Source organism: Musca autumnalis, unplaced genomic scaffold (assembly GCF_047663935.1).
Source record: "Musca autumnalis isolate F117 unplaced genomic scaffold, ASM4766393v1 scaffold_4, whole genome shotgun sequence".
Taxonomy (NCBI): Eukaryota; Metazoa; Arthropoda; class Insecta; order Diptera; family Muscidae; genus Musca; species Musca autumnalis.
The window spans coordinates 181,980,471-181,998,849 of NW_027411977.1; the positions used below are offsets into that span (position 1 = coordinate 181,980,471).

The 18,379-nt window shown below is 37.2% G+C and overlaps 1 protein-coding gene across 4 annotated transcripts in view; it reads right to left on the reverse strand.

The window, feature by feature from the left end:
• Positions 1-17,474, reverse strand: part of LOC141400966 (uncharacterized) — a 41,487-nt gene extending 24,013 nt beyond the window's left edge. The window contains exon 1 of one of the 4 annotated variants that reach the window (XM_073980692.1): positions 17,275-17,474. The gene's annotated coding sequence lies outside the window, so the exon portion shown is untranslated. Of the gene's footprint in view, positions 1-17,076 lie in introns of all 4 variants that reach the window. The other 3 variants (XM_073980691.1, XM_073980690.1, XM_073980693.1) reach the window with 3 other exon arrangements.
• Between the last annotated feature and the right edge of the window lie 905 nt (positions 17,475-18,379).

Here is an 18,379-nt window from a genome sequence, read left to right on the forward strand (position 1 = left end):
GCAAGACCTGCCGAAACGCCACATAACGAAGAAATGATAATATAATTATTGGTTAATGGCAGGCATACACATGTGTAATTCAGAAGCATGAAGTCAAAAGGCCTCCGTAGATAAGAGGCATGGCATTCTTGCTTAAGTCATTTCCGGCAAAAAATAAATAAATAAAGAACTGCCGAGGCATATTCGAATTAGGTTGTCCTTCCTTTTACCAGAAATAACTTAATCCAGAAAACTAGACGGGTATGTACCGAGGCCTCAAGAGTCGAAAAGTTAAACAAGGGTATTTAGCTTTTGCGTCTCTACTTTTCCAACCCCTACAGAAGGAGTAAAACTGTTGAATTACCCAGATGACTGTACCAAATTGGTCACTGGAGTAAGCATCAATTAACCGAAGGACAACATCAATGTCTATCTCAACACCTTGGCTACGTTTTTGAAGGAGAGAAACTTGCAGCTATAAGCGTAAAAATCCACAGTAACCATCTAGACGTCATGGACAAAGGAGGTAAAGAGCAAATTGGACATCAATGTCGGAGACAGGACTTGCATACCATAAGGAGAGTAATCTCTTCCTTTCTATTTAACTTTTCTCTAGTTTTCCTGCCGCTCCAAACGGCGTAAAACTGTTGACTTACGCAGATGACCGCCGGAGTATGCATCGATGAACTGGAGGACAAAATCAATGCCTATCTCAACACCTTGGCTAAGTTTTTTGAAGGGAAGAAACTAGAAGCTAAAATCCATGGACAAGTGATGGAATGGAAAAAATATAAACTGTCCAAAACTCCCAAATATTCTGAATAATCTTCGATTTATCTTCTCGAAATATGAGGTCGCTGTGAAATCCAAAGTCCAGAAAAGAAATTAGATAGCTTGAATCTCGGGTAAGGTACTCAAAGCCATCTCGGGCAAGGAGAAGGAGATATTGCTCAATACTAACAATATTCAGTCGTAAAATATACAGCTTTTGTTTGGACTTCATTTTCAAGTGGCACTCAGTGGAAGGCGTTGTAGAACATGCCCTACCAACTGCTACCAAACGTGTCCAGATATTCGTTGTGGATCAGGATGCAAGGATGCTGTCGACAGTTCCTGCTGGCATCGCATTCAAACCACCGTAGTGTGGGTTTGGATCCATCACCTCAGACACATCAGGCGTTACATCCCCGACTTCCAAGATGTCATACCAATGAAATCGAACGAGCTTCACTGAAGACGATTCATACTCGCGCCGTTCAGCAAGCTGCCAACACGTATGAAGTCAATCGGGTCATGCAACAATATCCTCCAGCGTTTGTAGATGCCGAACGGTCCTTGCCCAGAGCCACCAGAACAATTTTGGCACAATTGAGATATGATTGGTTAACAATACTCAACGCGTACCAAGCCAGAATTAATCCATGCGTTGAAGATATCTGGCCGCAGTACAGGCAGGGAGCACAATACGCAAACATGCTCTCTTGCGCAATTGATCTGTGGTGTCGACCAGTTGAAGTGGCAACCTTTCCGAAGAAATTCGACTGTACAGACAAACCAGTGAAGTTTTATTTAAACTCTACTTCCATTATATTTAATTTTAAGACTTATCACACATAAACACACCTCTAGTCAAATGATTTATTTTCATACACTCACATGTGGAGTCACCTAACATAACCAACCCAACAGCAATGCAGTTTAAACTAGTTTTACCGCATTAAAATGCAACAAAATATGTTTGGCAAATAAATGAAAAAAATCTGGCATATCGCCAAAAAACCCCTGAACATAACGTCGACACTCGCTAAAATAATTCAAGATCTGCAAGAGCTAAGGCAAATGCACGACATTACAACAAAGTCGTCAGCACAAGACAGAACAAAAAATACTGAAAAAATACTCCAGTTTTGTCACGCAAGCGCCAAAATACAGTTCTGTATTATTCTCTCTCTAACAAGGTTCGCAAATAGCGTTGGTCGATTCAATTTGCACGTGTGAAAAAATAGAAAAACAAAACAATTGTATATCTGACAAAGCGCAAAAAATACTGGTTGGAAAACACGAAAACATGCATCTAACAACTACAACAATAATACGGAGTCCACAATACAAGTTTGGTCTGGTTGTTATAATAATAACAACAATCATACAAGCCAAATGTAAATAACCTGATAGCTACCGATGGATGGATGCACTTAGAGATTGGTTTGGTGTAGGCCGGTTTTGTTATGAATATGGTTAGTAAAACAAAACAATGTGAAAAACATATCAAAACAACATTCAAATTTTATGACTATAAACAAACGCTTCATTGAATGTGGGTCTCACATATGTACATATGTATGTATGTACTAATTGCTTGAAAGCGAAATAAGTTGTTAACAGTGAAGATGGTTGTGATTCCACAAACTTTTTAACATCACAAAAGCATTGAACAATTAAAATTTTCTTGTATTGTGAAATGATCGGATCTCAAACTAATAGATGTCGGATTTTAGCAGGGTCTTTTAATATTTCTTCGCTTGGAACCAAATAAAGATTCAACCAATTGCAAAATATCCTAGAATAAATAAAAAATATAACACAATTTCCCAAATTTATAGACTAATTTTTGTCTTTAAGAGAAATTATGTCGCTTCTTGTAGGGACCTAAAAGCTGGCGTGCTGGTGGGGATCTCAACTGCTTATGAAATGTGTCGAACGGATTGAATTTTTCACATGCAGTGAAATCCTTATTCCATATTGCACAACTTCCAATTTTTGGCTGGGTATGTTTAGGTTCATATAAGACACATATCACCCCAAGTTTCATGTACCAGTATAAAATAATGCCGATGTTATCCAATAAATTGACTAAGTTACTTTGTCTTTATAACCGTCAACGATTTTGTTAATGACAACTAAAAGTGATAAATTATATTTTTTGTAAATTGAATTTACATACCTAATAATATAGGAGCACATTCGAAATGTGTGCCGCTATAATCTGACTATTTTATAACTAATCAAAATGCTAAACTTACGACGACAAGGTAACAGTCCAATGAACCGGTGTTGAAATAAATTGATTAACACCGAACCGGTTTCGTTGCATTGTTGAAATATTTTAACACGAGAGGAGAAGACAGAAAAAACAAAAACAGAATGAAGAAAATACGCGTGTTTACCTAGCCCAAAAGACAACAAAAATTCCTATTCATTTGCATATGTTGGTGACATAAAAAAATAAACAAACTAAATAGGTATGTAGTTGAAGATGTTATTCAAAATAAATTGGAGAAGTTTGGGGTGACTTCTAGACAAATTCTTGAATTGATCGACAAATGTGTTATAAAATACCGATTAATTAGTTGGAACGAGGTACAAATTTGGCTATACATTTGCGGTTAGTTGGACGACGCCTTGGCCTCTGTAGACGAAGCTACGGCGGCGAGCTCACATCGAAAGGCAAATACAGGGAGGAGGAGACTGCGAAATTCAGGGGAAGTTCAAATTCGAAACGGTCTTCATATACATATAGCTACTCAGACTGTGAATAGGATAGCAATAACAAAACAACTACAACCGTCGCGGAAATCTCAAATAAGGAGGAGATCCACAAGATGGTAGATGAAGTAAGCAATATCTTTGCAAATATCACAACATACAGAAAACAGCTGTCTGCTGCTAAGCAGCGCCAGTTCGAAAAGCAAAAGGCAAGCGAAAAGGCTATATCGCGGAATACTCCCATAGATATCATGAACACTTCTTCGGAAACGTAGAAAAGGGTCAGATATCCTGAAGAGTAGAACACTGCAAAGCAAAGAAGGTGTGCCCGGCCGTGAACTCGACTGCCAAACCTGGGGATTATGCGAAAAAATCACTTTCCCAGCAGAAGAGAGCTGAGGAGATCAACAGAAAGCCGTCATCTTAAGCCAAGTTGGCCACGAAAAGCTACAGGGGCAAACTCTGCTCTACAGTGAGTGATACTAACAGAAGTTCCGGCAAGCTACCCAAAGACCATCTTCAAGCCATTGAACGGTTAACAACAAGATTTTGGATCATCTAATGCAAAGGGGTGATCCACTTCAAAATACATATCAGTAATACCACGTTTGTGCTTAACCGGATTTAATAAACCCACTGGGTTTCAAATGTCAATTCCATAGCGCAAACGCCAAATAAATCCTCATTGAGAAGGTTAACAAAATAGAAAAACATTGTTCCACAACATCCCATACGGGACAAGGGAGACTTCTCTCATTGAGCTAAATATGAATCGGGGTGCACTTTTGTCAGAGGTTGGGACACCAAGTTCGAGACGGTAAGCATGTTCGAACCCCTTGGCCGTCAAAACAAGTCGTTGGTCGGAATCGACCATTTCTCCATTGCCAGTGTGACAAAGACTAAGGACATGACCTTCTACATCTCAAAGGTTGTCCCCTTAAAATCGGGAAAGTCGACGATCGGCGTGAACGAGGAAGCCAAAATAAACAGCGAGGAAGTATTACGAGTTGATACTGAAATCAGTGACTTTCAATAAACCTGCTTACTGGAGGATCAACGATCGAGGTCATCCAGATAAACCTCCTTCGAAGCGAGACGCCAACCATGACCCTGATTGAGCAAATTAATACAGGTAGGAGTTCATAAAGCTTTAATCCAGCAACCTTTGAATATTCAGAACAAGGTCTCTGGACTAAACCATGTAAATTGTTAACATTTGTATGCAAATACGGGGTCTCAACGGAGAACCAGTATAATATGCCACAAAAACGTATGTTTTTTCATGGGACATAACTGTGCTGAAGCAGCAAAATGAATCTAGTCTTCGAGTAGCCGACACTACCTTTATAAATGAGGTGTAGAATTGGAAGAGCACTCCTTCTCAGACCACCGGTATATAAGTATGAACTAACACGGCCACCGCTGAAACCTATAAGTTTCCGAAATAAATCCAAAACCAACTTGACAAATTTTGGAAAACTAAGGAGCGCCAATAATGAATTCCTAAGCACGGAAGATATAGACAGAAATGTCAATACTCTGACGGAGGTTTTAGTAAAGTCATTCGTAGAAAGTTTTACCCTTGGAGAGAGAAAATCTGCCAATGAAAAACCCTAACATCTTTCTTACTCAAACCCGATTTCATCCCCTCTGAACCCCACACTTTAATTACTCATGGAAAAGCTAATTCGCCTAGTTTCAGAGATCTGTCTAACTCTTCGAATGTTCGGGTAGCAGAAAGGACGTTCGGAGACATCATCACTGCTACAGCCGATCGTCCCAGCAGATGCGACGGAATTCGCAAGTGATGAGCTTCGTCGTGCCAACCACAGTGACCCCAGAGTCAGGGAGCTGACACTGGAAGTTAACAGGTTGGACGGTGAGATTAAGCGGAACAAGTGGTTAAATCACAGTTGCAACCTTGGAGCCGAAATAAGTGAACTGTGGGCAACGGATAAGTCACTCTCGAACCCTGGAAAGAAGGAAGATGGGACTTCAGTCACGTTTAGACACTACACTAACTGAAGCGAAGAGGAGCGCAAGTTATTTTAATCTGGAGATTGTTGAGTATCCCCGGGAGTGATAGGACGAAGAGTACTACGTCGCATTAGATCTCTTCCTGTCGAGGAGGAACCACCTCAATTTATAATACTTGATGTTGAGAATGCCATCAGGAATGCTAAAGCATCCAAAGCATTGGGCCCTGATGAAATCTCAATGCTGAAACAGCTGAATGAGTCGGGGGTCAAGTATCTCACCAATGTTCTCAACCTATCGGTAGCCACTCACATCGTTTCTGAATTCTGGGCAAGGTGGCCCCGCTGCTGAAGCTAGACAACGGCACCACCAAAGGAGAATATTACATATCGATTTCGATGGCAGAAATAGCTATCCAGTTGCCGATCATTAGCATAGCTATCCAGTTGCCGATCATTAGCAGCACGACAACAGCCCTGCACGAACAGAGCAAGCCCGCGATAGAAGGGTGATGGTGGTTATCAACGTATCAAAAGTCTTTGTTATTGTCAAGCACTACATGCTGTTTGAGGACATTGAGCAGACAACCCTCCGGCCAAGTTTGAATAATAATAGCAAGAATTCCAAGTACGTAGAGTAAGCCTCCCGCCCAAGGTGGGGTGATATCTCCGGAATTTAACCTCTACCTCCCCTCTATTCGTAACATATGCGGATGTTTGTACGATATTGGCGTCGGGTACCTTCCCTGATGTCATTTGAGAAAGCCTGAACTCCTATTTAACTAATATTACCACCTTTTTAAATCGATGAATATGCAAATATCCGACCCTAAATCTACGGCCACTCTGTTCGCCATATGGACTGCAGAGGCGAGAACTGAGCTGAATATCATGCTTGATGGCAGCAGAATTCCGACCACCAACTACCCCAAGGTTCTAGGGGTCATATTCGACAGCATATTCACGTCGTCCGCGCATGCCACAGCTGCACAGTGGATCCACTTGTATGGAGAAAGTGGCCAAAAATATTTAGAGTGTAAAAATCAAGCCAATGCGCCGGTTACAGCTTTGTGCTGCTGCGAAGAGTGTTTTAAGAAACCACGAGCGTTACATTCTCCCCCCTTTCCCCTCTGGAGGGGGTATACGGTAAGAATTGTTTTATGCTGTTAATACAAAATGACATTAACAAAGCTCCCGATTATCTTATGATGCAAAAATAGGCTTGGGGAAACAAAACAATCTCCAAAACAACATAAAATGCAACTAATTTAGCGGATTAAAAAAATCAACATTTTCGTCAGAAAATTGGTAAAAGTTTTAATATAGATCTTATAGCGTTCTTCCTGGAAGGCACGTACCGCCACTGTAAGACAAACTTGGAAGAAGATTTCTTCATCTTGCCACTGATGCCAATTATGTTAATGTACGTGGTCAGATAACAGAGTTATACGCTAATATATCAATAGAAACCGTATTCCAGGGCAGCTTTAGTGAGCGACCCACCATTTATAGTCTGGCACTAGATGGCAGCTGAGTTTAGTACTGAATAATCCTAAACCCATGACCTACTTTGGAAAATTATTCCCGAGGTGGGCACTGGTGGGCATCAAGACTAAAACCTTAGGTCAAATTTAAGTATATGATCGAATTGGCATTACAAAATAGACTAAGAAAATATGCAGCTAACTAGAATTCCACAGCACGCTAAAACACTACTTTTTAATGAAAATTAAGCTATTACCTTCTTCTTCAAAATCCACTATAATATTTTGCTATACGTATTAGTTTCGCGATATTTTGAATATATTTACTTGCACTTAAAATATAGGTTGTACTCACAACAAAAAATATTAGTCAAATGTTCCGACTTTTGAAGCTATTCTTAAGAAGATCGCATTCGAATGAAACAAAAACCAATACATTTTTAAAAAGGCCCATGTCATAGCTGTCAGACTTGCCAGATGTTGTACCAAAATTTTAACATTCATTTTTTTATTTTTGGCCAATGTGTGGATCCACTGTGAGCTGTCTGCGACAAGCTGAGATGTAGGAACAAGGTCCTAAAGTCCCTAACCGGCAACATTCGGGGTGCAGATAAAAAACTTGTTAACCACATATAACGCGATAGGTCGGTCTGTGGTAAGTTCTGCGGCGCCAGTGTGATTCGCGAATATAAGTGAAACGCGATAGAAAAATATTCGCCCTGAGAACTGCAACAGGGTGCCTCCTCATGTCATCAGTGGATCATCTACATGAGGAGACAACGATTTGCAAAGTACAGGAACACAATGACATGCAGTACTTGCTCGAGTGTTACCGTGAAAGCCATCCTAATCACCACATAGAGTAGACAGGACGACTCCTCCCCCACCCAGACATGTCTGGAGGATTTGCATTATCTAGAAATAGAGATCCAGCAGGTTTAAATAGCATTCACACAGATGCAGTCGTAGATGCCATAAATGCGGTCCTCAGAGAACATCCCCCATCTATGGCAGCTGAGGACATTCAGCTGCCACGACAAACCAGAGTAGTTTTTGATAAACTATGTATATTCGGAATAGTGCAGCCGTCTAAATTCCTATAGGTCAAGAATCGACGACACCGTGCAAAACATCTACCCAGCATGATGCACAGGCCTGCAACAAAGGGTGTTGAAATGTTTGTTTTTATAAAAGCAGACATGGTCAAAACGTTGCTAAGAATATTTCTGAAAACTATTTTCAAAGAAAAGTGCCAACAATTTTTACCTCTATCAGGGCAACGCCGTTAAAGACTAGTATAGTATAGGGCAAGCCTGGCTAATACAGGACTTTCCATATATCATTGGGTTGTTTGTACGTACTTTGGATATAACCATTAATGATTTTTCATGGTAAATTTTTGGAAAATAACTTCATAAACTAGAAATTTCTAGCCAAATTGACTACAAAGGGACATTAATTACAAACATGCCAATATTACGTCAATAATATCATTTTTCTATCGGAATCATTGACAAAACTACTGAAAACGATAGGGAACCAATAATTCCACCATTCTGATTACTAAAATTACATAAAAAGCGAAAAATTTGGAAATTATTAATCAATTATTGTGGTGCATCATTTTTAATGCTCACATTAAAAAGGACCATTTTTTATTTTCCGGTAAAAATTTGGTATAACGGTACTGTAAAGGGAATATTTTTGTAAGCCATCCTAAAGACAACTCTTCGGCATACAAAATTGTTTTTTGAATTGTTAAAAAATCTCAACTCGTTTCCAAGTTAGCAACGTTTACATTTTTTATTTCAGGTTGCATCATTTTTAGTGACAGTCACTGTATCTCAGCCAATATGGTCAGGTATGTGTTCACTTGAGATGGAATGCGATAAGATTAAAACGCATTTTACATTTAGCATGTTTTACAAAACATACATATTTAAGATGTCAATTCCATGCAATATGTGTGTCTGGTTACTGACAAGTTCTTGCTAGAAGAAATTTCTCCAGCAAAAACGTGCAAGTTCTCAATGAATAACAGAGAGTTAACAGAGACAATGTGAGTTAACAGACAACTTTCCGTAACAATTGGTACAAATTGTTGCAAACTTTTGAGTAATTAGACAGACCTAATATCAGTCAAATAAATGACGTAAAATCCCAAACCACCTGTTTTAAGTGCAAGTGTAAAATGCGTTTAATCCTAGACTTTGTCTTTAGGATTAAACGCACGGGATCCCGTAAAACCAAGTCTATTCTTATAATAGGTCTGTCTGGTTACTTTCCCAGCAAAAATTTTCCAGCAAGAAGAAGAGTAAGGAGTTTTTATTCTCTTTTGCAAGAAATATGTAAAAAGTAAACAGACACCTTCCCTGCAAAAACCAGCAAACAATCAGCTGATTTGCCAAAACAAAACAATTAGTCCGCCATTAAAAGAACCAAACAAGCAAAAATCTTGTATTTTATTAAAACTAAAAAAGAAAATGACACAAAAAAAAATTCCATTTAGCAACTTGGGTCTCCAAAACAACAAAACAATTGACTTGCTTATTTCCACAATAAAATTGTTTTCAATTTGCACAAACATGAATCACCGAATAATTTAAAACAGCTGATTTATTATTTAGAGGAAGAAGAGTTGCAAGTGCTAGCTAGAAGAAATTTGTTCAGCAAGAATTTACAAACCCCCAGTAAAATAAGTATCAAAATGTCTCTCTCGAATCGCTGTCTTTTGCTGGACTTTTGTGTTAACAGACGACTTCAGCAACAATTGGTACGAATTTTAGGGTAATCAGACAAACCTAATGAAATTCTGGCTTCATACTTTCTTGGCTTTTATTTCACAACCTAAAACAAACACAATGAACCCTCCCCAGTGATGTAGAGCATAAAAAGGCTTAAGAAAAATATGACATTATTTTAATTGTTTTAACAATTAATTACAGCTGTGTAAACACTATTTGTATACTTCTTGCCTATTTTTTTCAGAAGGAAATGTAACAATAACAACAGCAATAAATATTTTCGAAACTTTTTAACACCTTCGACATCGACTAGACAGGCATTGCATATCGTTGACTTTCAGCGTCATTCGTATAATAAAGCCAGTCAGTCAGTAAAGCAGCAACCTAGACAATCTGTTAGCCACACCCTAATTTGACAAGCAAATAAACACACACACATGTGATGACAAAAACTTTAACATGCACACCCAAATAATTTAAAAACATTTTTTCACATAACTTTAGTTATTTCTACGTAGTTTTTATATAATTGATTAATAGTCATCTTCTTCTTATTTAAGTAGAGTTCCAGAAAATCGCTGATTTATGAATCATTTTGGGAATATCAAATGAATTAAGCAAAGCTTATTTAAACAACAACGTTACAAATAATTCTCACTTCGTAGGAAAAAAATAATTGTTCTTTCCCTGTTATACGCGGTCACCTTTACTTGACTGACTGACTGACATTCATACACCTACATACATACAAATATTGTATAGTTATTGTTGTAGCTATCACATTACAGTCACGCGACCCTTTATCTCCTCACCAGCCACTTGTTTCTCATTATCCTTTAGTTATAGACTGACTCAGCAGGGTATATTACAACAATAACTTAGTATAAACGATAACCACCAACCAACCATTCATTAAAACAGTCGTCGTCTACATATTTAATAGTAAATAATAGTTCTCATTAAAGTGTTTTAACATTGAAATATTATTCTAGTGGTTGTTTATTGTTATTACGTTTGTAATTGTTGTTATTGTTTACAACACATTCATTCATACAAATTTGCAATAGTAAAAAAAACAACTACATTGTCGTTTGGTTTTAACCTTGACAAGTACTGTCTCTCACCTACATTTACTGCTGGTCGTGAAAATAAGAACATCCCAGTCATATATTGATAGTTTGCGGTTTCCGCCCTTTTTCTGCTACTTATATCATTTCAATTCATTTATGGAAGAGAGAGAGAGAAAAATCTTGACATTGAACTACCTACACTGGGCTAATTAAATAATTACGCGGCAATTATAAGTGTTTTGAGAAGGTTTGAAGTGGGATACCAAATTTGCATCGTAATGTCAAAATTCATAATCATTATTCCTCTGTTTCAGAACCTGCAAGAATCTAAAGGGTGTTTTTTAAGCTAGATAGAACTTTAAATTGTAAAAAGTAACACAAAAAATTAAATTTTGATGAAACTTTTTTTTATTTGTTTCAGTATACTCTGACAAATCATCATGAATAGACTCACGCTTGAACAACGCTACGAAATTATCCAAATTTACTTTTAAAATCAGTCTTCGATTCGCGCAACTTATAGACGACTTCGTCATTTGTATGGCGATGAGCGATGAGGCGCATTTTTGGCTTAACGGGTTTGTTAATAAGCAAAATTGCCGCATATGGAGTGAGACCAATCCACAAGAGACCCTACAGACTCCATTACATCCAGAAAAATGCACCGTATGGTGCGGTTTTCACGCTGGTGGCATCATCGGACCTTATTTCTTCAAAATGAGGCCGGAGCTCGCGTTACGGTCAATGGAGATCGTTACCGCACCATGATCAATGATTTTTTGTTTGAAAATATGGATGAGATTGATCCGGAGGAGATGTGGTTTCAACAGGATGGCGCTACGTGCCATACGGCGAACGCAACCACCGACTTATTGAAATCAAAATTTGACGATAAGTTGATTTCGAGAAGTGGACCTGTCAATTGGCCTCCAAGGTCGTGCGATTTGACACCTCTCGATTACTTCCTGTGGGGCTACGTGAAGTCATTGGTTTATGCTGATAAACCAGCAACAATTGATGCCTTGGAGGCCAGCATTGTTCGTGTTATTCATGACATACGGCCAGCAGTGCTCGAAAAAGTGGCCAAAAATTGGACGTCCAGAATGCACTTCGTCAAGAACAGCCGCGGTGCCCATATGCCCGAAATCATTTTCAAATGTTAATGTCACGTATTGATCTTTCGAATAAAAAAAATTTGATTACAATTTAATTTTTTGTGTTATTTTTTACAATTTCATGTTCTATCGGGCTTAAAAAACACCCTTTACTATGTTCGAATGTTTTTTTTTAATATTATAAAGGAAACAATTGTCACAACTTCAAAAACAGTGGACAGAATGTTTTTTTTATTTCTTGTTGTTATTATTGTGATGTCCTGCCTCGGGGAATTTATATTCTCCGCGAAAAACTGTCTACGGGGGTGTTCACCTACAACAAAAAATGAAGAATGTTTAAGCTGGGTTCACATTGTCAGTTTTGAATGACAGCTTTGTTGTTGCTTCATTTTTGTCATTCATCATGCAATCACAAAATATTTTGTGATTGCTGGACGGTTGGACAGTTATCGATAATTGCAAAAAATCGTCATTCAAAACTGACAATGTGTACTGTACTTTACGTTGCATGAAGAAAGTGACGTTGCAGAGCCTAAATAACCCATGGGCTGTTCCTTTACTTTTGAACATTTTAAAACCGACAAAAGTAGTAAAAGTTGTAAACTGCTACCATATGAATTGTATTGTGTCTAAAGTAAAGGAACGCATTTCGTGTAAAAAGTGGTAAAACTTTAAGATTCTTGCACGTAAAGGAACAGAGCTCCAGTATGCCTTTGAATAGCATACGTCAGCGGTGTAAGCAAATCCCTCACATCGATGTTACTGCTACAAGAGCGCAGCCTAAAGACAAATACAGGGAGGAGACTGAGAGATTGAAAATCTCAGAGAGTTCAAGCTCGACGCAGCCTTCAGATTCCAAATGCGATTGCAAAAGTAAAACAAATACAACCGTCGTGGAAGTGCCAAAGAAGGAAGACGTTCAGAAGATGGTAGATGAAGTGAGCAAGAGCAATGCAAAGCTCACAACACATAGGAAATAGATGTCTGGGGCTAAACTGTGCAAGTCCGAGAAGCAACATGAACGTAAACACTCCCTTCACTTTTTCTGAAGTGGGGAGGAGGATCATATCTCCTGAAGAGCAGAACACTGTAAAACCGACAAAAAGAAAAAGAGCTCCAAACCAGCTATTGTTTTGGGAAACCCGCGTTAAAACGATAAACAACAAGAAGATATTAAATTCAAATCATGAACAGCGAAGTCAAAGTGGGCGCGATGGTGTTTCAGTTTGTCCAGGATGCAAAAATTGCCGCCATCCATTAAATTGTCAGCAGCACGGGAAAGCGGCAAACTCAAGCTGGCAAGGAAAAACAAATTCCTCAACTAACTAAGGCATCTGTATCTGTCGGAGGTTGGGCAGGAAGTTCGAGACGCTCGAAATCTTTGTTAGTCAAAGGCGTGAGGAGACGGGATGTCTCATCTACTCACACCCATAGTTTTGTTTTGAAGAACAAAGAAGCAGGAGAACTGAACCCTTTTTGTGGTTGGAATTGACCATCTCTGGCCAGTCTGACAAAGACTATGGACATGGCTTTCTACATCTCAAACTCTGTCCGCTTAAAAGCGGTTAAGGCGAGGATCGACGTGGACGAGGAAGCCAAAATAAACACCGAGGATCTATTACCTCCAAGCAACAAAGAAGTGGGAGACGGTACTGAAAACAGTGACTCCCAAGATGTCCGTTTACTGGAGGCCTAATGATAGAGATCATCCAGATAGACATCAGCGGAGCGGAGACGGCAATCATTGCCATGATGGAGCAAGCTAATACAGTTAAAATACATCACACCACATTGCTTGGGTTAGTACCAATACTAACAAAAGAGGCCAAGCCCTTTACGATTACGACCTAATACCCAGTCAGCATTTTTTGAAAATTTTAATCAAATTCGAGTCTTTTTTGATCCGACTGCACGATTAAAAAGCTAGAATATGAGCTCATTTTCTGATCATAAATGACTCCTTTGTCGGTAGGAAAACATAACCTCAGGCGACTCTTCTAAACAAATCACAAATGAGTCTTTTTCGAGTCGTATTTCAATCATTTATTGGTGTTTTGTTGATTAATTTCGGACCCTTTTTCGAGTCTTTTTTGAGTCATGTTTATAATCATTTATGAGTCTTTAGGGAGTCATTTATGAGTCTTTTTGTTAGACGAAATAAATTAAAAAAATTTTATTTTTTATTCTTCTTTGTTTCTTTCCTTTGTTTTATAGTCTTTTCTGCTTTGTTATGTCTTTTAATTATCCTTTATGTTGCTTGGTGGTTAGTATACTGCTTCTTCATTTCACTTGGCAAAACCTGTTGTGTTGTGTTTGTCTGTACCTTTAATATTATACGTTACATTTATATCAAAATTTTGTAGAAAGTGTATATGAGAATTTTATTTTTTTATTTACAACCAAATAAAAATAAAACAAAGCAATCAGTTTTTAATCACCTAACTGTTCAAAATATGATCAGAGTATACATAATTATAATCACTTTTCAAACACCTGTATGACCCTTTTTTGATTAAGCATTTTTCAATCTTCCAGATGATCAAAATGTGACAATAAATAACAAAAAATTGTCACATTTTAAACACCTCAATGATTTATTTGTGATTGCTACACATTTGTTGTTGTATTTTAAATTGAACTCTTTTTAATCATTACAGGGAGTCACTTTCGAGTCCCTTTCTGATCACACAAGCGACTTAATCAATTTTTGATCACCAAAAGGACTCTAAAAAGACTCCTCAATGTGATTTTTGAAAAAAACAGTCCTCTAAATGCTATCTGGGTAAGCATTCATATAAAATAATAAAAGAGGTGCAGAATTGGAAAGTCTCGAAATATAACTCTCAGGTCTGGGTCACCGCCGAAACCTTCAAGTTTCCGAAACAAATCTAAAACCAACTGGACCAATTTTCGAAAACTAAGAAAAGTGATGGTAGGGTATAGGGATGCGGAGTGAAATGTAATAATCGGGTTTTCGATTATTCGCTTTACGTGAAAAACTTAAAACTCGATTTTCGGTTAGTCAATTATTTGAGAGTACAAATTTGCACAAGTCCAGTAACTTCTTGTAACCGACTAAGGTATTTTGCATGGTACTGTAGAGTAAACGAACAACATCCAGGGATATCGGTAGACAGGAACAAGCGAGAAAAAGCTATAGTCGGTACGGGGCCGACTATGTGATACCCTACACCACTACCTCTGTGCATAATATTTAACTTTCTATTTGACTACTATCGACATCACCAACATCAATATGTTTGTATCTCTATGAGAAAGCTTCGTGACGATCCGATCAAAATTCCGACCTGTAGTGTAATTGCAGAAAAAGTGGAAAAAATGGATATATTACCGACTATTGCAATATCTCTATTATTTGACCAACTACGCCAACCTACTTTGCATAATTTTAAAGCTGGGATTTTCTACTTTCTCAGTCAGGATTTGCTTTTAGATGGTCCCGAAGCAAAGGTGTGATAGTCGTCATTATTATTAAAATCGCAAAAAATTGGGTTCTATTAGCGACTATTGCGATATCTTCGTTGTTTGACCACCTACGACAACCTACGTTACATCGTTGTAAAGGTGATATTTTCTACTTTCCTTGCCAGGTTTTGCTTTCTATATACCCTTATAGACCCTGAGATATTTGCTTTGAAAAAAATGTTGACTTTTTCTCCAAATAAATTTTTTGCTCATTCCGACACCTAAATATTATCCGACCATCACCAAAATCATTAGGCTTCTTCCTCTGTGAGACCTCCATTAACCCTCGAAATTTCGTGACGATCCGATCCAAATTGCGACCTGTAGCGTGATTTCCAAAAAAATGGATAAATGGGATGTATTACCGACTATTGCAATATCTCCGTTATTTGCCGACCTACCCCGACCTAGTTTGCGTCATTGTAAAGATGGAATCTTCTACTTTCATAGTCAGCTTTTGGAAAGTCCCAGCCAAAGCTGTGATATTCCTCATTATAATTAAAATTGCAAAAATTAAAATTTGGGTTTTATTTGCGACTATTGTGATATCTTCGTTGTTTGATCACCTACGAAAACCTACTTTACATCATTAGAAAGGTGATATTTTCTACTTCGGATGCTACGTTCGATTTCAGATCCGACATTGCCATGAATACGTAGTAAGTGGTCGACATGATTTCAGAATAAATAGTGAGAGACAAATCGGATCGATTTCATTCCAAAGTCGTATCGAAATCGGAAGTAAAACATTGCGGTATTTGAAGGGAATTTTTTGGCAAAGTGATTTTTCAAGTCACTGTAAACAAACAACACATAACCGTATGTCAAACTGACCTACGTAAGTTTGGTTAAAAATGGCGAAAAAATGTCAAGTGACCAGAAACTTTTCTAGTTCCCCTCGTATATAACAGACTATCACTACACACAAAACATTCCTTGTTAAAAGTATTTAGCAGCTGCGAAAAATTAAATTATGTCAAGGGTGTTACATTATCCCAACTTTGTGGTAATCGTCTGGATTTAGTTTTTTGCGAATAATTTTTCTTTTATTCTACAATGTGTTGCCATGACTTATTACAATGAGTTAAGATGTTAATTTCGCTGTTTTCCATAGTTAATTGGTATTCACTTCTTTCGAATAAAATTTTTGATGATTAGATTTGTAAATTAATTTTTTAATATTTTATATTTAATTTTAATTCCTTAACAATATTTCTGCCTGTGTATCCATGCACGGGTGTAGGATGGAAATCGAATGTAGTTATGTCACTTTGAAAAGTTTGTTTATACAGCTTTTGTTTACTTTAGAACAACTTGCAAAAATTCCAAATAATTTCATAACTTTTTGTCTATAGCCCGTCAACGAACATATCTGATAAAATCAACTGACAGATAACTATTAAACAGTGATGTTGGTCAGAAATCTTAACGTCGACTTGCAATTTGTTGTCTGTTAACAAATTGCAACAACAACAATACAATATTAACTACAATATTAAAGGTAAAATAAACAACAAAACAATTAAAAATACAAAATTCCTTTAAACAAAAAAATTGTAGAAACAGGTTTATAAAAAAGTGTTGGCTATTTAAGTGCAAGAAAAAAATTATTAATTCAAAAATAAACAAAATATAGCACGAATATATTAATACATTTGCTATAGTAAAAAAACTTGTTCTTTTAGATGAGTTTGTTATCAACATTTTTATTAAAAAAAAACTAATTAGTTACACACATTTGTTTTATTTTCAGGTTACTTTGCGGTGGTATCAAAAACTGCTGTTTTGGTTAAATTCTTATTAAAAATGCATTCAACATTTAACGGATATGGTGCAGCAGTTTGGGTTATTGCTTTACGTTTTGTTTATTTTTCCAATTAGAATGGGTTAACAAATACTTGGTGCTTCGTTTTGAAATAATTCACACTCTTTACGTTATAAAATAATAAAATTATATGAACTATTTTAAAATTTCGTTTTTTAATTCGTTTAACTGTTAATAAAACAAACAAATATTTGTTTTTTTTTTTAATTTCCGTTTCTGTTTTCGTTTTACTATCCGTATTCAACTTTTTACGTTTTCCCGCTTCAACTCAAAAAATATACTCGTCACGAAATCACAGAAAAGACTACTGAATGAATGAAATGAATGAAGTGCTGAATTGCTCAAGTGCTGCCAAATTGCTAGTAAAAGTGCTGTCACTGACATGAATGAAGTGCTGAATTGCTCAAGTGCTGCCAAATTGCTAGTAAAAGTGCTGTCACTACCAGGAATGAAGTGCTGAATTGCTCAAGTGCTGCCAAATTGCTAGTAAAAGTGCTGTAAACTTTCCGAATTGCTGAATTATTGTGAATATTTCACAACCACTTGTCGATTTTCAGAGAGTTCAACTTTGATATACATCAAGGTTAGTTACGCCATGCACCAGTAAACAAGCGGCATCTAGCGATAGTACTATAATATGTCACAGGACAGTGATGTCAATTCGCTGTTATAGTTATCATATTTGACGTTTTATTACTTGAAATAATATATCGGAATATTCGTCTGAGACCCTATAATATATGGTATGTTCCAGAACTGCAAGAATCTACTAATTTTTACTATTTTTTCGATATCATAAAGGAAAAATTGTTATAGTTGTAAAAATTTGTAGATTCTTGCAGGTTCTGGAAGGGACATATAAAAGTCAAAATTTTATAAATAATATTTCATTAAAAAAAATTAAAAAAACATTTTTTGAAGTTGCGCTAAAGTTTTTTGTTGCATGGATAGAAAGGAATTCCATTCCCGAATCCGTGTTATTGCGGGTATTAATATGTATTGGGTGACATAGGGGATGAAAGATACCAAGGAACGGTCCTGACCTGCTGTAACATGGCAAAGCCCAGTATTTATCTTGGTCCCTCTTTCATCATAAGAACGATAAAAACTTGCGTTTGGGCGTCGGGTTAGTAACCCTCCCCTAGAAAAAGCAGCCTACTATGAAAAAACGAAAGAAAAGAAAAACAAACCCCTCTAAAGTTGACGACCCCCGC